This window comes from Sinocyclocheilus grahami, unplaced genomic scaffold (genome assembly GCF_001515645.1).
Source record: "Sinocyclocheilus grahami isolate Dianchi unplaced genomic scaffold, SAMN03320097.WGS_v1.1 scaffold99.1, whole genome shotgun sequence".
Taxonomy (NCBI): Eukaryota; Metazoa; Chordata; class Actinopteri; order Cypriniformes; family Cyprinidae; genus Sinocyclocheilus; species Sinocyclocheilus grahami.
This window is the reverse complement of record NW_015505278.1, coordinates 386645-391944: the sequence shown is the minus strand read 5'-3', so window position 1 is coordinate 391944 and position 5300 is coordinate 386645.

Below are 5300 nucleotides of genomic sequence, written 5' to 3'. Positions count from 1 at the left end.
CTGCATAAACACATTTCATTACACCAAATACACAAAAGAATGTTATTTTTAGCAACATCATATGACCCCTTTAACAGAGTAGTGTTCAGGTCAGCGTACATAGCCTCCAGATGTGCAGCTCTCTGTGCAGCTTTCTTAATTAGCTTAATTGGTCTAAATAAACCCTTAACACTAGAACTGCCAGAGGTTGCTGTATACCTAAAAGCGCCAGCGGGTACATTTTACCCACGCACATGACAACTGTATGAATAAGAGAACAACATCAATGAACTTTCGGTAATCAAAAAATTGTTTTATTCATTATATCATATAGATCCTTTTTTTTTCTTCAGGAAACGGCCAGACTAGAATAGCAACACAGTAGCAAACAATAAACGATACGGCAAGACAAAAATTTTATTAAACCAAAGTTTGACCAATTAGAGTAACGTGGGGCTAAAACATGCAAATATTAAATCTGGATCACTGTCAGATGAGCCGTCAGATGCTGAGCCGACCCATGATGCATAACTTACCATCAGACTCTCCATCACCCATGGCATTTAGAGTTTCTAATACCTACCTTCCATAAATCGCCTTTTTTTGTCATTTTGACTTTATTTATGAAACTGATAACCGCTAAATCAGTGAGTGAAAGGCGTTGCCTAGAAATGTACAACATGAGCGGCAAGAAAATGACAGCGCGAAAATACATGCATTATATACAGTAGGTGGGTACATTTGACCCGCTGGCGCTTATAGGTATAAATGCCCCGTTTTTTTATCTGGTTTTATCTAAATAATTTTTAACAACACTGGATTGTAAATTACATAATTTTAGTAAAAGTCAATGACTGGGAGACTTGAATGTTTTATTTTAAATCTGTTATGTTCATTTGCAAAACAGCCACGGGTAAAATTTACCCCGTGGCAGTTCTAGTGTTAATGAACTCCAACTGAACTCTCTAATGAATTATTTCAGACTTCTAACTCTGTCCGATTTTCAATTACTTCTCTAGCATTTCATCTTTCTCTCATGTTTTAAATGCTGTCTTGATGCTGTCCTACTCATAAAACCCTTGGCTCTCTTTGTTCCTCTGTATTCTTTCAACAGAAAACAGCATTTTCTTAATTCTCGTTCTTCAGTTTGATGTTCTAGTGGTTTATAAACTACTCATTAATCAGCACAAAGTCTAGTCCACTTTCAGATTTTTTTGACTATTTAGACAGACCCCTTAGACATGTAAAGTGACCAACCACTCCATTTTGTTTTTACATTCCAATTAACTAATGCCAGATCGCATTTTGCCAGACCGACAAGAGTGCTTACCATTTTTGTATGCTACTTTCACCAGACAGACAGAAATAGCACACAAAAATAGTAACTCTCTCTCAGTCTGGCAAAAAATATGTAAAAAAAAGAAATGTGTAAATTCAGTAAATGTTAACTTAGCTTTAAATACATAAATACACACATACATTTTGTGCATCCCCAAGATCCATTTTGAAAACTCCTGAATTAGTTCATATGTTAGTGCCAAAACTCTAATTTACTCAAACAGAAAAGTGTATCCAACATGGGCATCGCTAGGCCATTTTTAGGGGGGCTATAGCCTCCTATATCTCCTCCCTGTCTTTAAGCGCTTTTTCTTCAGACTGCGGCGGCACAGAGCGAGAAACAGAGGACAAGGTGTGTGTTTAACGATAGATTGTTATAATATCTGCATCTGTGCAGTTCTGTTCTTTGTCATAAATACAGTTGACAAAATATCAATCGGTTCCCCATCTACTGTAGACTAAGTATTCACTGCGTTCACCCCTCATCACACCACAGCTGTTTCCTCCAGTGAAAATTAAGCACATTTGAACGCATACTTTATAAAACGATCATGTTGCCATTTTCATTTGAAAATTTAACTTTCAATGTAATACATTTTCCAGTGCATGTGGCAAAGAGGTTTGCATACTTGAGCTAAGGAAAGAGGGTATACAGTGGAATACTGCACTTTTTGGTATATAAATTTAGCATACCACCCCTATTAGTCAAACTTTTTTTATTATATTTATATATATATATATATATATATATATATATATATGTGTGTGTGTGTATACATATATACATAATATACATGTATATATAAAAATCCCTAAAATGAAAATCCTAGAATCGCCCCTTGTACCCAAATGAACTCCTTCACTAATGCGTGACTTTGTGCTGTTAGTAAAGTGATTTGTCTTCACTTTTCTGTTGTCTTTGTTGGACACATCCATTTCCTGGCCTCTATTAATGCAGACAGAAGCGTATTTTTCCTTCTAAGTGGTTCGTTGTTCTAAGTGATTTGATTTGTTGTTCCATTACTCTTCCCCACTATGTCTGTCTACAAAACCTTTGTCTTGTTTCTCTCTCTCACATCTATTTATCTCTTCCTTTGTCACCAAACGCTTCCTTCTATCCTCCTAGACATCTTTCCATCCTGCACTCTCTTAATCTTTAACCTTCCTGTCATCCATCCATGCATCCATCCATATGTCCATCCATGTCTCAGTAATGTATTGCACTTGTGAGTCAGGTTGGACTTGTGTTGTCTGTAGGTTGGCAGGTGTAATTTCCAGAGGAATGCTGGGAAGGAGAGCCCCCAGAGAGACACGTGCAGAGAGGTGCTGAATTCCTCTGTCCATCAACCTTTCTTTCACAGAGATTTCCATTCGTTCATTCAGCTCCAAAAGATTTCTGATCTGTCGTATCAAATTTAGAGTGGTGCACTACAGAACAAAACAGCAGAGAATACAAAAGTGTTTTTTCTCCTGGGGTAAAATTGCTCTTTGAAATGGAAATTATCGTGCCTGTCATCATCACTAGGGTTGGATATCATTTGAATTTGATCGATTCCGATTCTACTTATCGATTCCGATTCTTTTCGATTCTCATTTTCGATTCCAATGTAATTAAATAATGATATCAAACATTTATCCTGTCTCTTTTTTGCAAACTATTGTGGTTCTCTCATGATTCTGAAGAAAAAACATTAGACAACTAAACAAAATCACATGTCATTTATGAATTAATGATTGAATGACTCACTCAAGATGTACTTGTTTCATTACTGGATGAATCAGCGTTCTTGAACGAATCTCTTGTATGATTCAAAGACAAATACATTTTAACAGCCCCTTTTCGCCACCTACTGGCATAACAATGTAATCGATAAATCTTCATTTGAAGTGTCAAATTACTTTCAAAATGTGATTTACTCTATTTTAATCGCTACCATACACATCGTACACACAGTTTATATGTGAACTATAAACTGTTATCCCAGTACTTCTGTGATTTGAATGTTTGCAACAGAAATAATGATACTCTGTGGCTGAAAAGACTGTGAAGCTGTTTCATTCATGGCAGACAGCTGCTCTCTTTAGGTCAATGGCAGCGTGAACGCAGATTTAAATGTTCAAATCACACTGGTGTGATCGTACTCTGCACGGATGAACCAAGTGATCACAACATTGTTCGCACACGTCAAATGTTGAGGAATGAAACAGACGAATCATTATAATTTAGGAATAGAATCACATTGGTGTTTGAATCGTATTCGCGATCTTTAACGATCTATTAAATTAAAGTGCTTTGTCATGTTGGTGGTGACACCTCTCTTGCAACATGTTTAGCTATTACAGATATTATACTTAGATTTTTTTGGCTTCTGATTGCAAATGTAGCCAAACTTTGGAGCGCTTAGATTAGCGAGCAAGGTCCTGGCAGATCGCTAGGTCGGGTCCTCACAGATGAAGAAAAAAAAAGTGCATAGGAATCGATAGGCAGAATCAAAAATTTGAATTTGACAACAAGTATCTGATTCCTGACCTTAAGTATCCGATTCTGGAATCGGAATCGTTTTTCGATTCCTAACCCTAACCATCACTACCACTATAATCATCAAACTTCACTATTACCATCACTAGTGTTAGAGATTTCAACAAACTCCCCAACATTCACTCTTTTAAAAGAAGGTTCTGAAAGGGAATTTTCAGAATGCCATTTTCGATGCCATAGAAGAAATGTTTTTGGTTCTCCAAAGAACCTTTCAGTGAACAGTTCTTAAAAGATTATTTTTTTCTTAGTATGAGGAACATTTTAAAAATCTAAAGAACCTTTTAAGCAATGGAATTGTTTCATGGATGTTAAAGGTTCTTTATAGAACCAAAGATGCTGAGAACGAACCTTTATTTTTAAGGTAAGTGCTAAATTTGTCATGTAACTCATCCTGCACCTTTTGAGCTTTCAACATGAATGACGCCTCATATTAGGAGCAGCCAATATACTAGTTTAAAACAGTATTTTTTAAAATAAAAAATAGATTAAAAAGTATGTTTAATAAATATTTATGTCCATTTAATTATTTATAAATTTGTTTCACTGCAGAATACGGTTAAAAAAGCTTTTTTTAAATTACATTTCTACAAAAATGTGCATATTGTGTAGAGCTGTCGCGATTCGTCGATTTTAATTGAATATTACATTTTTTAAAATCCTCGACTTCATTTTGGTCGCATTGACTAACCGGCAAAATACCGGGAGTGGTGCATTTCACAGACGAGAATGTAAAACACATTAGGCTGCATGATATATTAAACCCATTTAAAAATCATAATTAAGCATAATTGTGAATTCACAAATGCTACTATTTAATTTAATAATTATATGCGATGCAGTTCTAATACAGTTTATGCACTTTAATTATTTACATGCGTGTAGATTAAGTTCGTGCGTCACACAGCACAGTTCACAGTAAATGCTGTTCCACAGGAACTGTTATCATTTACATGTGTAGAGCGTCTCAAACTCCATCTCTGCATGTTGTTGTGAGTTTGGGTTTATTATAACGGTAATCTGGGAACGCAACATGTGCCATTTCATCAGATTTGTGAGGTAAATAATTTATAAATCTACGCAAACACAGGAGAATACATTGCGGTTTCAAAATTAAAGCTCAAACCCTCACTCTGAGTTTACATGTTTTGATTTCCACATATTAATTTAATTACAGTGGCTATAGCATTTTTGTCCTAAAGAAATGGACAAATATTAAATATTACGTGGACATTTCAATTAAATGGTGCTTGGTCAATATTAAACAAGGATTAGATCGCACAGTAATGTGTAAAAACAATCGTCAGGCTGTTGGCGCCCTCTGCAGGCCTTTGTTGTAATGCGTAATGTACATTAGCTCTATTGTTTATAATACATTATGTTTTTTAACAATTTTGTTCAATAAAACCATATGATTTCTTGCTTTTGATACTTTATTTGAACTAAT